Source organism: Theropithecus gelada, chromosome 2 (assembly GCF_003255815.1).
Source record: "Theropithecus gelada isolate Dixy chromosome 2, Tgel_1.0, whole genome shotgun sequence".
Taxonomy (NCBI): domain Eukaryota; kingdom Metazoa; phylum Chordata; class Mammalia; order Primates; family Cercopithecidae; genus Theropithecus; species Theropithecus gelada.
Genome location: NC_037669.1, coordinates 31,655,821 through 31,676,294, shown reverse-complemented (window position 1 = coordinate 31,676,294; position 20,474 = coordinate 31,655,821). Strand labels below are relative to the sequence as shown.

General features: G+C 38.9%; 1 protein-coding gene across 1 annotated transcript in view; it reads right to left on the bottom strand.

Annotated features, from left to right (window-relative positions):
- Positions 1-8,973: 8,973 nt before the first annotated feature.
- CD96 (CD96 molecule) overlaps positions 8,974-20,474 on the bottom strand; it is a 113,779-nt gene continuing 102,278 nt past the window's right edge. The window contains exon 15 of the mRNA XM_025376224.1: positions 8,974-9,439. The gene's annotated coding sequence lies outside the window, so the exon portion shown is untranslated. The remainder of the gene's footprint in view (positions 9,440-20,474) is intronic.

Here is a 20,474-nt window from a genome sequence, read left to right as displayed (position 1 = left end):
CGCACTGCCGGGCAGATTTGCCGGGCTAGGCGGCCCGTGATTGGCCGCTGGCGGAGCGCGCTCCGATTGGCCAGCGCCCTCCGGGCTGCCCCTCTGTCCCGCTCCCACGCCTCCCCTGCTCCCCAGTCTCCTCCCTTCGTTACTCCTGCCTGCCTGTGTGTGTGTGTGTACACAGAACCCGCGGCAGCGGCTGCATTGGTGGAAACTTGCAGGCTTCGGCCAGTCGGTCCTCAGATAGGTCCTCTTTCCTCCAGCCCCTCACACAGTCAGCACTCAGATGTTCACACACGGAAAGGGTTACGTTTTCCGTAAACCACAGAAGCAGCAGAAATATGATAGGTAAGAGGCCCAGAAAGGTGCTGTATCTCATATTTGGATGACAACATCTAGGATGGTTTGTGTTTCAGGCATTACATAATTAAGCTTCACCTACACATCACTAGGCAGTAGTCCCGTGCAGTTATTCCCGTTTTACAGAGGAGGCAATAATGAAACATCTTTGTATTGTCCTGTTGTTTAGAACCTTTTTTCAAATTCCTTGTCCCCTTTGCTCTTCACAGTATCCCACCAGGCAGGAGGGTTGCTGATATAATTCCCTTTAGTAGATGAAATGAAAGTCTGGAAGCATTCAGGGAGCTGAATGTGGTGGCACTATTGGAAATCCCATTTTGGAACGAGTCTCGCTAGTATGGAGGCTCGTAGGCATACAAACCCATTTCCCTGCTTTCTGCAGTGTTGCCTACTCCTTCAAATGGTACTTTTCCGTGACGGAAAACTATGAGGTCTCTGCTGGTCTGAGGACTTTGCACATGAAAATCACAGGGACATCCTGGCAAACAGACAAATCAAGAAAAGCACTCTGGGCTTGATGGTAGGGTCCCGGAGGGCTTGATGGTAGGGTTCCAGATACTCGGTGATAGTGTTCCGGAGGGACTCAGGCCAGACAGGTCCTCAGTAACTCAGGAGGACCTTATGGGAAAAGAAAGCGGTTGCCTGAGCTAAGGCAAGACTGAGGGCTCATATACAGATCTGTAGGTCAGCTAACATTTAATCACCAAATGGCCCCACCTTATCTCCTGGGCCCCAAAGCACCTTTCCATACACAACTCCTGCTGCGTAGTGGCCCCTTTTGACATCTTATTAACATTTCCTTTTCCAGGCTATTCTTAACATTCATTTAAACCTGCTTTGCTACATAATATTCCCAGTTTTTCTGTTTTGTTTGTTTGGTTTGGTCTGGGGGATTGTCACTTGTATGTCAAGAAGGTGTGTTATATTTTTCGTTTATCTTCTAATGCTTACAGGGCACTTCAGTATAAACATAGTATTCTTTGTTTTTAAGTATACCACAGGATATTGGGAATATGTCACCTAGCTGTTTGCATCAACAATGTTTTTGGGTTTTTTCCTCCCACGCACTCTCCTAGAAATATCACTCTGTGAAGTAATATCTTAAGATTTATTTTGGCCGGGCGCGGTGGCTCAAGCCTGTAATCCCAGCACTTTGGGAGGCCGAGACGGGTGGATCACGAGGTCAGGAGATCGAGACTATCCTGGCTAACACGGTGAAACCCCGTCTCTACTAAAAAATACAAAAAAAAAAAAAAACTAGCCGGGCGAGGTGGCGGACGCCTGTAGTCCCAGCTACTCGGGAGGCTGAGGCAGGAGAATGGCGTGAACCCGGGAGGCGGAGCTTGCAGTGAGCTGAGATCCGGCCACTGCACTCCAGCCTGGGCGACAGAGTGAAGACTCCGCCTCAAAAAAAAAAAAAAAAAAAAAAAGATTTATTTTTGAAGTGACAGCTTTCAGGGCTTCCCCTTCAGCCTAAAATTTCCAAACATAAAACTTTATGGAAACTGTCTAAAGCAAACACAATGTATTCTTTAGTCTCTACTGTGAAATGTTAATTTTAGTGCCTTTTTTCCCCTTATTTTTCAACTGTTAACCAAAGGAATGAGTGATATTTAGAAAGCATCAAATTTGGCTGGGCGTGGTGGCTTACGCCTGTAATCCCAGCACTTTGGGAGGCGGAGGACGGCGGATGACGGGGTCAAGATATCCAGACCATCCTGGCAAACATGGTGAAACCCCGTCACTACTAAAAATACAAAAATTAGCTGGCTGTGGTGGTGCGCGCCTGTAGCCCCAGCTACTCGGGAGGCTGAGGCAGGAGAATCGCCAGAATCCAGGAAGTGGAGGTTGCAGTGAGCCGAGATCTGCCACTGCACTCCAGCTTGGCGACAGAGCGAGACTCCATCTCAAAAAAGAAAAAAGAAAAAAAGCATCAAATTTTAGACACTTAGCGACATCACTGAGTGAGAACTTGAAAGCAAGTAGAACCACTTCAGAATGAGATGATTTGCACCTCTCTGAAATTGGCTTTTAAATTTACAGCTACTTGATTTGCCCAAGAAAACAATTCAAAAGGAGGGCAACACTTTTTCCATATATTCCTGAGTCAGTCCTGGGAAAAATCTAGCAAATGAAAGCACAGTGTCTGGTACAGTAATTGGCATATAGCAGGTACTCAATATTTATTGGAAGGAGGGAGATGCTTGGTTAAAGCTCTTGGTAAATGTCATGCTCTGCTGGGGTCTAAGTAGTGTCTTGGAGCAGTGCTTTTCAGACATTAATATGTAAATCAATCATATTCTGATTAAATCAATTTGAGATGGACCTGATATTCTAAATATTCAACAAGCTTCTAGCCAATGCAGATACTCCTGGCCCAGACTACACTTTGAGTAGCAAGGCCTTAGAGAACAGGCTCATGTTTGATAGGTAGGATATGCAGTGCTTTTCTCTCTTTTCCAAGATTTTATAATGTTTTTACATAACTTTTATAATCATAAAATAAATGTGCTTAAAAAAACTCAGCTAACAATCTCTAAGATAGTCTTTTTTTTATCCTATTATGTCATGGAAACCAAATTACCTGTGGGATTTTTCTACTATGCCATAGGTGTATAGGGAAAAATGTTTTTAAAATAAAAATTAATATTTAGAGTTTGGATAGTTAATATTTTTATACATACTATATTATGACATCAAAAGAAGAGAACTCAATTAACAGGAGGACTGAAATTTTGAAGTAAGTAAATTTTAATGAATAATTACAAGCAAACGGAGTGCTTTTTGTGTATAAATCATTCTGGTAGGTCCTAGGAGTAGAAGAAAAGTGAAATGATCCTTAGGTAATATATAATCCAGTAGAAAAGAGAGTCAAATATGTGAATTATGCATCGTAATATCAGGCAGAATGAAGGGATAACAGAGACACACAAGTGGAGGATAATAAAGAGGTATATATTTTGATGGAGGAAGAGCCAAGGGATGCACTGTTAGAGGACGTGGTATTCAAACCAGGTCTTGAATTCTGAGAAAAGTTTCTGCCCATGGAAAATGGGTGGAGGATTTTGGCATGGGAGAGGCATATGTAACTTGGAAAACAGAGGCAAAGCTATGACAATGAATGATAGATGTGAGAAACAGAAAATATACTAGAGTGACATATGAGAGAAATGGGAAATAAAGTTCATTTACTCTCATTTAATCTTCACATGAGCCCCATGAATTAGGTACTCTTACTGTTCCCATTTTACAAAGGATACTGAGGCTTAGTGGCTACATAACCCTGACCAAGATCTCATGGCTAGTGAGTTGCATAGCTGTGACTCCAAGTCTCTTGATCATTGTGTCAGGGGCTTCCCATTACATGTTACCTGTTATTGTAAACCTAGTAAAGGCTGTTTATGACCAAAGCGTATTAAAGAGTTGCACTGTTTTTTTCTATTGACAAAAATGGCCACCGCAGGTTGTTAAGAAAGGGAGGGAAATGATTCACATTGTACTTTAGGAGGGTAACTATGGCAGAATGGAGAATGCTTGGGGAAATGTCCAATTTCCAATGTCCAGTGATATGTCTTTCAGATAAATCACTGAAACCAATTATCTAAGCTATGAAAAGTGAGAAAAAATGCGAAGACCTGGCACATAGAGACTAAATGCATGGCCTTTCTTAACTCTGATGCTTGCCTTCCCAACCCCACTTCTCACCCCAAGGACCTGTAATTCTAAGGCCTGAGTGGGTAGCTTCCCTACCTCTTACATTATTTTTCATTACTTGAACACCTCATCAAACTGTTCATCCATTTTCACTAAACACAACCAATCTCATTTATGTAAATACATATACAAATTTCTTTTCTGGAAATTTTTTCTCCGTTACACTCTTATTTCCCCAACCATTCCCCATTCTGTCATAATTATCTTCCTAAAATACAATGTGAATAATTTTGCTCCCCTTCTCAAAAACCTGCAGTGGCCTCTCTTGTAAATATTAAAAAATTTTCCAAGCTCTTTAATATGCTTTATTCATAAACAGCCCTTACCAGGTTTACAATAATAATAGGTGACATGTAATGGTAAAGACCGTTCTGGATTCCTGAAGAGCTGACTACAGCCTTTGCCCTCTATTTGGAGACTCCATTATTGTTTGAAATGTCTGTACTTTACAAGTAGTTTGTTTTGTTTGGATTCATATGATAAATGAGTAGTGAGGATCCCAGATAAAGCACCAAAACAGCTTGCCGTTCAGGCATGTGTAGTTGGCAGGATAAGCTGGTCTGATTTTACTTGATTAAAGGCACCCAAAAAGCCTTGGAGGAAGCATATTGATTTAATGATATTGGGACCAGGGCTGTCCCTGGTCCCCAGAGCTAAGCCTCAGGACTGTCTTACTTCCCAGGCTGTGTGCTAGGTGGGGAAGGAACAGACCCCAAGCAGAATCAGAACACGGGCATGTATTTGGTCTAGGGATATTGCCTAGAGGGGAGTGAGGTTATATGTTGCTTTGAGTTCCACAGTGATGTGTCACACACAATTTTTTTTTCTGTCTGGGGAGTGGGGTGGGTGGAAAGGGAATAAGGGTGAAATGAGGAGCCAAGTAAATGAAAGATGGGATGGAGTAGAAGCTGCTTTGCTTTATGGCCTCGTGCCGGTAGAGTTTATTCCTATTCATTCCCAACCTTATTCACCCAGCTCAAGCCAAAACACTGTATGATAAGGATCAGAGGAGAATGAGGAGATGCAACCAACATAGGTGGTGCTGGGACATGACGACAGCAGCAGCAATTACCTCCAGGAAGAGTGACATCATTGCAGCAACTGGGGATCTTCAGGAGCCTCCAAGGAAATGGAGACACTGAGGCACACACTTGTGGACACATGATACACCTTACACATTCCTGACATCAGAAGACAGAAGATTGGGATCCAGTTATTTTGTTGATTGGGGTAGAGCCAGAGACCATTGTTTTGTCATTGTTACTGTGACCCATTCCCAGATTATACCCAACTGGTGTGTCCTTGAGAAACTGGGTAGAAGAGAAACAACAGCTTAAGCGGGATGTAGTGTTGTCTATATTATCTCATGCCCACTTGGTATTTATGGCCCACAACTGGAATTCTGTAATGAGACAAGAGTGAATGGCAGCAATGGCCATAATATTACTTCTCCCAGATTTGAAAGCTTGGTGTTCAGGAAGACCCTAGGAGCCTCTGTGCCTTTTAAATGTATTGGACATTAAGGTTTTCTGATATGCTTTGAGAAAATTTCTTTTAACAATAGTGGTTACTATGTACTTTTGAGAGGAGCGACTAATAAGTGTGATTATTGTAAAATTTATTTTAATATCCATTCATTTCCGTCTACCACATCACATTCCAGCATCCTCTTCCATTTATCCTTCCCACGCCACCTCCAACCCCTGAAAAGGTAATTGAGAGGAAATAAAGGGCTCAGAGCCTTCATTTTCTAGCTAGTTAGCTGCAAAGCCCCTGATTTAAGATGTTATAGAGCCACCTGCTGGTAATCAAGGCTCACTTCAGGCACAAATAATATTTTCTTTCAGTGTCAATTATCCTAAAAATGTCTGTAGATCACCGGCAACAGGAACAACTAGGAGTTTATGCAATATACAGATTTCTGGATCAAATGCCAGTCCTCATGTGTCAGATCCTCTGGGGACGGCATCTTTTCTTCCTGTCTTTAAAATATGCTCCTCGGGATTTTTACGTCTCAAATGTTTGAGATCAAGGCTTTGAAATGTCAACAAATTTCTCTTCTTTAAAAGAGTTAGAATAGGTAGAATGGCAGAGTAAACAATTCTTATCCATGCTGCATATAACTTTATGCAATTAGAGAAGAATATTTTGGCAGAGATAGTTGATATCAACTAGCAGGGAAACCAATTGATCTGCCACCCTTACCTCTTTTTTTCTCCAGGCTACCCCACCGCAAGGTTCCTAGAGTTATAAGAATTATATCCATTATTAGGAGACGTTGTTGTATTAATGTGTATATTAGTAATCACTTGAGCTTCAGTCACAACAGAATGACCTCTGTACATTTGTTATCATTTAACCAATCTAATCTTGGGAATGCATTATTTTAACAACATGACTCTGCATTTTGGGTTGCCACCATCAGTTGGAAGTAGCATGATGCTGCCTCATCCATGGAGTAAAAATTAGTAATATTATCATTACCTAATATTATCATTCTCTTCCAACTTTTTAAATATTAAAATTGCAAGTTTGTACAAACAACCTTGACCAACAAAAATATTTCTTTTTAATAAAGTAAATAAATTTCAATGTAAAGAAAAGTAATGAATTTTTAGTGTGTCAGCAACTCTCTCTGATCAACTCTCTCTGAATGTTAGGTTGTAGTCAAAAGCCCTTGTGATGCTTCTTAGCCTTTTGATGATTTTATTTCAAAGGATTCTGATTTGCTTAAGTGTCTGTGGTTAACTCCACAACTCAGACACGTGTTCAGCTCTGCCCTTCCTAAACTGCAGAAACTGGTCATGGAGGAAGTCATAGTTTATCTTAGCAACATCTGCACCCACAGCTTCCTCTTCCTTTGAGTAGCAGAAGTAAAAGAGAAAGTAAAATTTATGCCACACATCTTTCTGTTTCAGCCAAATATAAAGGAGAATATTCTAGAAGTCAGAGTTAGGCAATATAATGAAGTAGAGGAGGAAGTGAGTTCCTATAACTGGAAGCATCCAAGTCAAGCTTGGCACCAATAAGACAGTAACATGATAGAATTGAAGCACTCGATGGCATGATTGAACTCCATGAACTTCATGGTCTTTCCAACCATAGTCTGTTTTTTCCCTCTGCTGGCTATAGATACCTTTTTATCTTTGCACAGTTAAGCATTTCTTTCCTCTTTATTATCTTTCCTCACTCAAATCTTTGACTTCATTTGCTGTAGTAGGACGAACAGAACTTCTATATAAATATGGACTTGATGTTCTAAAATAATGCTGCTACCAGCAAAAGCTTGAGATTGTGTTTTGGGAAGTATCTTTATGCTGGTAACACGTTCTAGCCTCTGGGGACACCTCAACATTTTCTCTTCCCTTTCCCTGTATTCAGCACTCAGGATGAGATACTCTTAGCTCAGGAAGCCAGGCTCAGAAAACACATAATGAAGCTCTCAGAGTGGGAAGTATGAATGACCTGGATGGAAGTCACCTTTAGTGCCTCCATCACCTCCACAGTGGTAGGATTGATGTGTGTGCGGCTTGAGGGCAGAGCTTCTCAACTCTTGCACCGGAGGTGCCCTAATCATGGAGCTGAGTAAATGCACACTCCCCAGAGCCCTATATGGCAAACATGACAAGCATTGATCCTGGCATTTCTTTCAAGCTGGATAGTTTGTTTTTGTGTATTCATTCACATTTTGTTACACACACATGCACACACACACACACAAAATTGATGTTCTGGATGTGCTATGTTTGCCCTGTGGCTTTGAGTCCCTTCTGGCACACGCCTGTATTCTTGGGTACTTGTGACCCGTAATGTGAAAGTCCTAGGACTGGAAGAAAGGCACCAAGAAGTCAATTAGGCACAAGAAAGCTCTATTCATTCATGGCCCAGCCCAGTTTAGTAAAGTAAAAGACTACGAGTGGATTTGAAACCAAAGCTTGAAATCGTGTCCATTTGCCCAAACCTTAGGCAACCTGGAGCAAAAGCTGGTGAAGAATCAAGATTGTGAGTCATTAGAGACATGACTGTCTCCTTAAAGAGAGTAGAGGACTGACAACTTCCCACCTAAGCTTCACTCTCTCTTCTTGAGTTGACCAGGAGAAAGTTTCACTTGTAGGGGTCATCCTGCCCTTCTGGTACTGAATGTACAATATTAAAGCCCGATGAGTTTACACAGAGGAAGTAGAAGGCAAGAGACCTCTGATTCAGGTCTCAAACTCCTATGACTCTTTAGCCTGCTGAGGTATGTTCTTGCTCCCAGAGTTGTAGACCAAGCTTCCTCACCTGGCTAGACTGGTGTTCTGTGTCTACTTACTTGAGTCTTCACTGATTCCTTGGATCTGTTCTTTTTTTTTTTTTTCCTCTGCACCTATGATGCCTGTCTGATTCTACCAATCTGGGCTAAACTTTGAAACTGACTCAGTGGCCTATTCAGCCTAAGGCATCTGCCAAGCCACCCAGATTTAGGTCCTGACCTCTCCTGGCCTGACTGACATGCCACAGTAAAGACCATTAGAAGAAGAGCATTGATTTAAAGTGGATCTATCAGTCTGTGATGTGAAGTGAGTCAAAAGAAAAGCTCAACTCACCATACTTGAGTGACATTCACCACTTTCAGCAAATTCCCTGTTCCACAAGGCATTTTTCTTTCTCCTACTCACTCATTCGCCATTTCCTGTCATTCATTCACACGATATTGAATTGAATATTCCTTTGTGTCTGGCCTCATCCTCACAGTGGGGGTGGGGAGGAGTGAAGGCAACTTTCCACATTTGAGGACATTTGGGTCCAACAGAGTTCACAGCCCGCATTCTCTCATCTTGGATTGACATTGCACATTTTGACATAAACATTAAAGAAACAATAGCAAACCGAAAAATTTCATCTCAGTGGATGGAACAGAGAGTATCTTCAAATAGTATTTATTGAACAAATAAATATTGGTCAAGCTGTGTACCCAAAATTTGGGGTAATGGGTAAAAGTTCTGTAGGGGGAAGTTCTGCAGAAGTGATTGCTGAGCCTTCTTCCTGCCCCTGCTCCTGTGTCGAGAGCCCCCAGCAGGAATGGTAGGCAGGAGTCCGCCCAGTTCTGCCACATGTGTGGGATCTTGCTGCAGGGACTGCTGTAAACTGGAACTGTTTCCGTAGTTTCTACTAAAGTAGCAACAAAAAACACTGCCCAAGGGTTTGAGGGAGGAATGAAAGTCTCTCTCTCTTGGGTGAAGTCTGGAGAAACACAGCTTAGTTTCCTTTGATATGAAATGATTTAATGGTGAGAGGATAAGTTTGCCCTGGAGTTTTGGGAAAATCAAAGGGCTCCATTTATCTCCTTAAGAAAGGAAAATTGATTGAAGTTTTGGTGGATCCCAGCCAATATCTAGGGCAGAATAAGACCCAGAAATGATATAAAAACAGTGAACTTATGGGCTGAATCCTTGCTTATTTTCTTTCTGAACTTTCAGATTAAACAACGCTCAGAGAAAAGAGAGAATCCTGCCCCTCCAGTGAACCAGCATTTTAGATTTTGTCATACTGTATAAAGGCTGCAGTCTTGGAAACATAGGGTAGTGTTGACTCAAATTAAGAATCTTTTATTAGGTCTTGCTCTCAAGTACCTTTTGTTTAAACTTTCTACTTGGAAATAATTCCAAACTTCAAAAAAAGTTTCAAAAGTAAAAATATTAAAAGACACACACATACACACACACATACTTATTCCGTCTACCTAGATTCATCTATCTTTAACAATTTACCCCCTTTGTCATTTGCTTCCATCTCTCTCTGTATGCATATACATGTATATCTATACATGCATGTATGTATGTATAAGTGTATGCATATACATATACATGCACACATGAACACATACCCTTTGAGGCTAAGCTATTTATATCATGGCTCTTTGACTGCTAAATAATAACTGTGTATTTCCTAACAATAAAAATATCTCTTACATAACAACATCAGAGTTATAAAAACTTTTATCTAGTTGTCTGTCCATATTCTAATTTTGTCAACTGATCTAATAAATTTGTTTTATAGCATTTCCCCCCATCTAGTACAGGATTCAATCTAGAGTTAGGTATTGCAATCAATTGTCATGTCTCTTTAGCCTCCTTTAATCTAGAATATTTTTAGAGCCTTTCTTTATATTGACATTTTTGAAAAATACAGTCCTCTCTTTTTTATAGAACTTTTTTTTGTTGTTTAAAATTTCAACTTTTATTTTAGATACAGGGGGTACATGTACAAGTTGCATGAGGATATTGTGTGATGCTGAGGTTTGGGGTACAGATCTTTTCACTTAGGTAGTGAGCATAGTACTTGATAGGTAATTTTTCAAACCATGCCTTCCTCCTTCCCTTTATGCCCATTGCTCCCATATGCCCATTGCTCCCACATTGCCCATTGCTCCCATATTTATGTCCAGATGTGCTAAACGTTTAGCTCCCACTTACAAGTGAGAACATGTGGTCTTTTTTTTCCTGTTCCTGCATTGCTTCACTTAGGATTTTGGCCTCCAACTACATTCACGTTGCTGCAAAGGACATGATTTCATTCTTTTTAATGGCTGTATAGTATTCCACAGTGCATATGTACCATATCGTTTTAATCCAGTCCACAAATGATGGACAACTGGGATAATTCTACATTTTTGATACTGTGAAGGGCACAGTGATGAACATACATGTGCACATGTCTTTTTGGTAGTATAATTTATTTTCCTTTGGGTATACACCCAGTAATGTGATTGCTAGGTTGAACAGTAGCACTATTTTAAGTTCTTTGAGAAATCTGCAGACTGCTTTCCACAGTGACTGGACTAACTTACATTCCCACCAAAAGTGTATAAGCAGCCAGGCGTGGTGGCTCATGCCTGTAATCCCAGCACTTTGGGAGGCCAAGGTGGGCGGATCACAAGGTCAGGAGATTGAGACCATCCTGGCTAACATGGTGAAACCCCGTTTACTCTAAAAATACAACAAATTAGCTGGGCGTGGTGGCAGGCGCCTGTAGTCCCAGCTACTCTGGAGGCTGAGGCAGGAGAATGGTGTGAACCCAGGAGGTGGAGCTTGTAGTGAGCCAAGATCGCACCACTGCACTCGAGCCTGGGTGACAGAGTGAGATTCCATCTCAAATAAATAAATAAATAAGTAAATAAATAAATAAATAAAATAAAAATAAAAGAAGTGTATAGGCATTTCTTTTCTTCACAAACTTGCCAGCATCTGTCTTTTGACTTTTTAATGATGCCCACTCTGGCTGGTGGGAGATGGTATCTCACTGTGGTTTTGATTTGTATTTCTCTAATGATTAGTGATGTTGAACGTTTTATCATGTTTGTTGGCAACTTGTATCTCTTCTTTTGAGAAATGTCTGTTCATGTCCTTTGTCCATTTTTTAAAAAGGAGTTGTTTTTTGCTTCTTGATTTGTTTAACTTCCCTATAAATTCTGGATATTAGGCCTTTGTTGGTTGTATAGTTTGCAAACAGCTTCTCCTATTCTGTAGGTTGTCTGTTTACTCTATTGATTGTTTCTTTTGCTGTGCAGAAACTTTTTAGTTTAATTAGGTTCCACTTGTCTACTTTTGTTTTTGTTACAATTGCTTTTGGGGACTTAACCAAAAATTCTTTGCCAAGGCTGTTACAGTTTGGCTTTGTGTCCTCACCCAACTCTCATGTTGAATGTTGGGAGAGAGACCTGGTGGGAAGTGATTGAATCATGGGGGCAGATTTCCCCCTTGCTGCTCTTGTGATAATGAGTGAATTCTCACAAGATCTCATGGATTTGTTTAAAAGTGTGTAGCAAAAAAGTACTACTCACTTTTTTGTTTAAAAATGTGTAGGAATTCCCCCTTTGCTCTCTCTCTCTCCTGCTTACTTCCCCTTTGCCCTTCCACCATGTTTGTAAGTTTTCTGACGTCTCCCAAGCCATGCCTCCTGTATAGCCTGTGGAACTGTGAGTCAGTTAAACTTCTTTTCTCCATAAATTACCCAGTCTCAGGTATGTCTCTATAGCAGTGTGAGAATGGAATAATATAGCAAATTGGTACCAGAGAAATGGGACATTGCTATAAAGATACCTGAAAATGTGGACACAACATTGGAACTGGGTAATGGGCAGAGGTTGGAACAGTTTGCAGGGATCAGAAGAAGGCAGGAAGATGAAGGAAAGTTTGGAACTTCTTAGAGACTTGTTGAATGGTTGTGACCAAAATGTGGATAGTGATATGGACAGTGAAGCCCAGGCTGTGGTAGTCTCAGATGAAGATGTGGAACTTATTGGGAGCTGGAGTAAAGGTAACTTTTGCTATGCTTTAGCAAAGAGACTGGTGGCATTTTGCCTCTGCTGTAGAAAACTATGGAACTTTGAACTTAAGAGAGATGATTTAGAATATCTGGGAGAAAAAATTTCTAAGTGCAAAGTAGGTAACTTAGCTGCTTCTTAAAGCCTATGTTTATTTGCATAAACAAAGAAATAACCCGAAACTAGAACTTATATTTAAAAAGGAAGCAGAGCATAAAAGGTGGGAAAATTTGTAGCCCAACCATGTGGTAGAAAAGAAAAATCCATTTTCTGGGGGGACATTCAAGCCTGCTGCAGAAGTTTGCAGAGCCTTCTGGCAGTCTTTAGGATTTTCTATGTGGAATCGTGTCATAAGTGAAGAGAGATAGTTTGACTTCTTTTATTAAGGGGATGTCTTTTGTTTCTTTCTCTTGCCTGATTGCTCTGGCTGGGACTTCCAGCACTATGTATAACAGGAGTGGTGAGAGTAGACATACTTGTCTTGTTCCAGTTCTCAAGAGGAATGGCTTGAGCTTTTGCCTATTCAGTATGATGTTGGCTGTGGGTTGGGCATATATGACTCCTATTATTTTGATGTATGTTCCTTTGATGCCTAATCTGTTGAGGATTTTCATCATGAAGGAATGTTGGATTTTATCTTAAGCTTTTCCTGTATCTGTTGATATGATCATATGGTTCTTGCTTTTAATTCTGTTTATGTGGTGAATCCCATTTATTGGTGTGAATATGTTAAACCAGCCTCACATCCCAGAAATAAAGCCTACTTGATCATGGTATGTTAATTTTTTGATGTGCTGCTAGATTTGGTTTGCTAATATTTTTGGAAATTAAAGAACTTCCTCCTGAATAACTACTGCATGAAATAAAAAATTCATTGAAACTAATAAAAATAAGAATACAAGTTACCAAAGTCTCTGGGATGCAGCCAAGCAGTGTTAAGGGGAAAGTTTAAAGTCCTATGTGCTTTCATCAAGAAGTTAGAAACACCTAAAAATTAACAGGCTAACTCTGCACCTAAAAGAACAGAAAAAAAAAAAACCCAAAACTAACAGAAGTAAAGAAATAATTAAAATTAGAGAAGAGCTTAATGAAGTTGAGATGCAAAAGATCAATGAAACAAAAAGTAGTTTCTTCAAAAAAATAAAATAAGAGATTGATAGACTACTAGCAAGATTTACAAAGGAAAGAGAAGATCCAAATAAGAACAATCAGAAACAATATTACAACTGATCGCACATAAATAGAAAAGATCCTCAGGGACTGCTGTGATCAACTCTATGCACAGAAGTTAGGAAATCTAGATGAAACGGATAAATTTCTGGAAACACACAATCTCCCAAGATTAAATCAGGAAGCAATTGAAACCTTAAATAGATTAATATCAACTTCTGAAATTGAATTAGTAACAAAGAACCTACAAAGCAAAAGAAGGCCTGGACCTGATGGATTCACAACCAAATTCTACCAGATGTACAAAGAAGAATTGACATGATCCTACTGAAAGTATTCCAGAAAATTGAGGAAGAAGGGCCTTTCCCTAACTCATTCTTTGAAGCCAGCATCAGACTAATACCAAAATCTGGCAGAGACACAATGAAAAAAGAAAACTTCAGGCCAATATCCCTGATGAACACAGACACAATAGAATATGTCTTATTTTGTATTTATTTGATACTACCTTGTGATTGGATTTAGTTCGGTTATTCTCTGCCCTAATACTGCATAGGTGATATTGTGTCCTTCCCAGGGTATTACATTTGGAGGAGCACAATATCCCTCTCTCTCTCACTGATGATATTAATTTTGGTCACTTCATCAACTTCTTGTCTAATTTCTCCACTGTATAATTACTGTTTCTTTTTCTCCTTTGCAACCAATAAGATTTTTACAGGGAGGCACTTAGAGACCATGCATTTATCCTGATCTTCATCAAAATTTCCTCGATTTAGTATCCATTGATTATTCTAGCCTGATGCAATCTTTATTATCCTCATTACAAAATGATAACTTCTGAATTTCAACACTCCCTTCATATTTCTTAATCTGCTCTTGAAGTTTTGCTATAGATGAGAGCCCTCCTTTCTCTCTCTGACTCTCTCTGACTACCTATCTACCTATATATATAGCTATCGTTTATTACTGGTAAGGACTCATGAATTCCTGCTTTTCTCAATGGTTTCTAACTCATTAATATACTTAACTATATTGATGTTCAAATCTTCCTAGATGTGTACAGTGGGAGTCCTTTCAAACTGACTCCTATATCCTTCTGACATACCCTAGCAGTTTTTGGACTATGTTCTTATTTTCTGACCTAACAAAGTATTTCCAGTTCACTTATGTCTACTTCGTCCTTAGACATTTCTCCGAGTTCAGTTCCTTTCAACAGGAAATTTTATTCAAAATCAAGATGTGGATGTAGGTATGCTCTTTGCTACTGGCATATCTTTGCTCCTTAGTCCTTTCAAAAGACCCACCTAGGAAATATATGCACATATACATATTTGCAATGCAAAACACACATGCATGCTCAAGCACGTTTACACACAGATGTGATTAAGATTAAGATTACCGATGAAGGACAGGTGGACATCATGGGGTCTCCAGATGTGATACTTGGGAAGGACACTAACCTTCATGCACATACACATGCATACACACACACACATACACACACATATTGTGGAAATCATGAGTTTGCATTGGTACTGCCAGTTTGACTCCATCCCTTCATCTACACGGGGTTCTTTCCAGTCTTTCCTTATTCCATATTTCTATGCTCCTTTTCCCTCAATGAGAACCTGGGCACCCAATGACGACACATTTACACATTTATGTAATCTTATAATACATAACAATGTTTCAAAATTGCTTTGCTCGCTATCATTACAATAAAAAAATCAATCTTACTACCAAGCCTTCCAGATTTGCTTACAATTCTCACCTTGTTCCCACCACCCCCATCCCACCCTACATGAGACGGGGGTATATAGTCAAATATATAGTCAAATTTTGTGTTCCTAGCTACTTGGGTTAGGTTTTTATTTTTTATTTTTTTTGAGATGGAATCTTGCTCTGTTGCCCAGTCTGGAGTGCAGTGGTGTGATCTCGGCTCACCACAACCTCCACCTCCTGGGTTCAAGCAATTCTCCTGCCTCAGCCTCCTAAGTAGCTGGGACTATAGGCATGTGCCATCATGTCTGGTTATTTTTTGTATTTTTAGTAGAGATGGGGTTTCACGATGTTGGCCAGGCTGGTCTCAAACTCCTGACTTCGTGATCCACTCACCTTGGACTCCCAAAGTGCTGGGATTACAGATGTGAGCCAACACACCTGGCCTGGATTAGTTTTTTCTTTCTTTTTCCTCTTTCAGTGTGCTTATGGTATTTATTTAACATACAAATGCTTTCAGTTTTAGTTTTTTTCCTGTTATTTAATTTTATTATTTTAATACGTAGAATACTAATATTCTTTTTTTCAGACAAAATTATACAGAAAGGTATATACAGGAAAGGTCACTCCTCCATATTTCCCTCCCACTCTGTTCCTTCTTTACCCCTCAACTCCATCATTTCTTGATTTATCTCTCCTGTTTCTTTTTGTAAAAATAGGCATATACATACTTCAATTATTTTTTAATTTTCCCTTCTTACACAAAGGTAGCATATTACATGCTGTTTGTACTTCACCTTTCTCACTTAATAATATCTCTGGAAATCACTCCATATCAGTGGACAGAGATTTTCTTCTTTCTTGTTTTTACAGCTGCACATTAATTCCATTTTGTGTATTTACCACATTTTATTCAACCAATCTCCTATATTGGGCATTTAGATAATTTCAAATACTTTGTGAATCCACATAAAGATGCCAAAATAACCTTGTACATATATATTTTGATATTGTTGGAGGCTGAGCTTCAGGGTGAATTCCTGAAGTTGAATTACAATGTCAGTGAATAATACATAGTTTAGCTAAATATCATCATATTCTTCTCAATATTGGTGGCACCATTTTGCACTCCCTTCAGCAGTATATGAGTGTGCATGTTTTCCCGAAAGCCTTGATGACAGAGAATATTGTCAAACTTGAAATTCATGACCATTAAATGGAGAAGAACTGATGTCTCAGTACATTTAAAATTTGGATTTCTTTTATTATGAATAAATTTCATGTTTTTCAAGTGGTTAAGAGTATTTTAATTTTTGTGTGTGAATTATTTGTTCATGGCTTTCGCCCATTTTTCCATAGGATTTTTCAGTTTTTTTATCCTCAATATTTGTAAGTTATCAACTAAATATATTGATAAAGATATGTATATTGATATATCATCTGAGATATATGTTGTAAATATTTTCACTTACTTTATTATTTGCCTTTTGACTTTGCTTTCTCTCTCATGCATATTGTTTTTATTTTTAAGTAGCTAAATTTATCCATCTTTTCTTTCATTGCATATACATTCATACAATTGTAGTTATATATATTTGTACCATATAGTATATGTATATGCACACATATATAACTATATATAGTATTTATATAATATAACTGTACATATATATGTATCTACAAATATAGCTATAGATAGATATGCATGCATGTATTATGCATATATATAGTTAAGAAAATATCCTTTTTCTCAAGAGGTTTTAGTAGGAATGGGTGTTGAATGTTGCCAAAGATTTTTTAAACAGCTATGGAGATTATTCCTATCCTTTTTCTCCTTAATTCTGTTTATATGGTAAATTATATTAAGCAATTTTCTATCATCAAATGCTTCTTGCACTCTTGGTATAACCCTTAGGTAATGTTTTCAATTCCCATCACTATGTCTGAGATATTGGGGTCTCTAGTGCAGTAGCCTTGCCTCTATTAGCAGACACCTTTCTGAAGTCTTTAAAAGTATTTCTCACATGTTGTCCCTGAAATCATACCTTTTCTTTATTATTTTCTCTTCTTTGTGCATATTTTTTATATGTATCACACTGTATGTATTTGTTTAAATGTCTAACTCTTCCATTAAATTTTACATTCACTGACGGCAATAAGCTGTTCTTAGATTTTTTTTTTATATCAATTTCATGAGTGTGGAATCCACAAACCCTAAACTGGCCGTCCAAAAGAGGTATTCAGGAAAAGTGCTTGTCAGACTTTTCTAGTAACTAGCCACAAAATTAAAATCAATTCTTATTTATTATTGTGTTAGATTTCAGATCTATTAGTCACCAAAGCATGTCCCTTTGAATCAGTGCAATGACTTTATATTTAAGAAAAATCCAATGCAACCCAATTATCTGTAAGAGTGGAATTAGGCTTATCTTAAACCAGTCATGCAAAAATGATTTTATCATAGATGGAATTCTTAGATCCCTGTTCATCTTCCCATTCAGCATTAACAGATACTTATGCTCTGAAGAGAGAAAATGCAGAATAGAGAGGTTAACTCTTACACGTCGCTGTCAGGATATCAGGTCCACTATCAAACTTCTCTGCAGGATTCATGTAACTGTTGTTCTATCCCCTCCAGCCTACCTTCTTGGCACTTTTAAGTATTTTCTGGTGATAGTTGAATGGTATAATGCTGTAGCCAATTTTATTTGCTGATATATCTTCTTTGGACAGTAAATGGGACTTAGTCTGACACAACTCAGGGCAAATGTGCATAAGTTTCTGGCACTTACCGAGGGTAGCTGGATATGGCCCCCGCCATGCTCTTTTCTTTATGTTGTGATATTGGGTTTGTTGCTCCTCCTTATTACTCCCCCCAGTGTTCCTCCCCACAATCACAATGCCACAGTCTTTGAACAAATAGGAGGAATCTGAGTGAGCAGAACAGGAAAGACTTTGGAGATTTCGCTAACAGAGATTGAAGGATACAAAGATGCTGTCTGAGGAGAAAAATTCACATTCTGTTATTCCCATTTCTATGTTATTTATACCCACAAAATATCAAGACCTATCACAGATGTACCATTCAAGCTTTGAGAATAATTCCAATGGTGTTCTCTGGCCCTGACCTAGCTTAAGGTCATAGTGTCCTGCTTTCTGGTCATGGCTTCCTGACTGCAGCATGGTGCCTTTGTTAGTAATCCCGGAAATCCAGGAAAAAGGCACCTTTGTAGGAGCTGGGAAATGAACTGCCTTAATTCCCCAATTCTCACTATGTGTTTCTGCCAGTTAATGTGGACACCCATCCTTCAGCTGGTTGACACAGCCATGATTGCTGCTGTCAAAAAGTCAATTAGGCTATGCATCTCAGCCTTCATCTCAGAGAGAAAAAGTTTCTGTATTTCTTAAGATTCAACCTTCAGGTTCAAAGTCACCATCCTAAGTCCGGGTGCCAAAAGGGCTGCCTTTAAGGACCTCTTCCCCTGTTCAGAGCCTCTGAGACATTTTTCATTATCTCTCACCTTAGTAAATTTCTCTAAACTTTCTTTTCAACTTCTGATCTTGATTACTCTCTTTTCTCTTTTCATTTCCTCATGTTCTTTGACACTTTCTAGAGCATCCCACCCCATAGGGTTAATTATTTCTACTTTTCTTTATTTTCTGTTACAATTTTTAGCATATACTACCAAGGCATAAAAAACCAATGTTTACTCAAAAGCACACAAAGCAGTAGCTCTTGTCTATAGTAAAAGAAGATACCAAAGCAATTAAAGATCAATTACACTCTAGGCTAGAAATCAGAGAGCTGGGTCATCATTTTGGTTTTACCATTTCTAATTGTGTGACCTTGGACAAGTCAATTTCACAGAACCCTTAACTCATTATTTGTAAAATGACCTCTAATACCCATCCTGGTCAAATGTTCCATGATTTTTAAAAAGTTATTTTGTTGAAGTCAACCATATCTTCCTGTTAAAACAAAACTCATGTTGAACCAAAGAAAATAGAAAATACTCTTTTTTTTTTTTTGCATGCATTAGGCACTTACATATGAGCTAAAATATGCCTACCTTTGGATCTATACATGTAGGTTAACTATTGCTACAATGTTGTATAATAATCACACAATTTCAGTGGCATGCAACAGTATTTAACTTATGTGCCTGTTGAGGTAGGCTGTGGGTTTTGCTGATCTAGACTGGCCCGGCCTTGGGTGGTTCTGCTCCATGAGCCTTTCTTTTTCTTCTTGACACTAGTAGGCTAGTCTGAAAATGATCTTCTCATGGTGATGGTAGAAAAGAAGAGAGTGAAACCAATCATAGAAGTACTTTTCAAACCGTGGGTTAGTCATGCCCATGATACTCCATTGCAAAACAAATCACATTGTCAAGTTGAGGTGTGCTCCTGGTGCAGGTGGGTAAGGAAATGAATATATGCATAACAATGTTAACTAACACATAGTGCTTTGGAAATGAGTGACAAACATGTTTACATATGGCTTTTTCTAAGTGAAAATGAAACTTTAGGGATTAGAGTCTAGTATTGCTATTTCTCCTATGAGACAGAGCTAAATTCACTTCTAGCGACAGGAGTTGCTGGTTGAGACACTCTATGAATTTACTTGCACACAATTTAGGGTTCAAATGAAACTGTCATTTTAGTCAAATAAGGGTGGTCAAGCTCACTGCACTACCTAAAAGGCAACTGGAGCCCCTCCAATTTGCAGGTTTGTGAAAAGTTCCTCTGAACTACTCACTGAAGATCCCTCCATTTATAAGCAACTGCTCACTCTATTCAAGTGGTAATGAATGTACAAATGCTGGCTGGAACTTAATTACGAGACTAAAAGAGTGTACTTCAAAGAAGAGCTGATATAAAAACACAGTGAGACACCTGTCATGTGATAGATTGATAAATTACATGGATTTATGTTATACTGTAAAACTGTCTCTCCCTTTAGTGAAACAATCCAAATACCTCCAACTCTGCCACTCTCTACCCCCACTTTCTACTTATATTCACATGTTCTAGTAAAACAGTAAAATAAAGCCATAATGCTTTGTACACAAATTACTGATGATTAAGTCGCATTAAATACAAATAACTATACACATGAAGCAAAGCAGCAGCCATATATATGAAGCTAGCATGTGTTCCTTGAGAGCTAATAAGGAATTATAGATAAATAATTAAGGCAGGTAAACCATTTATT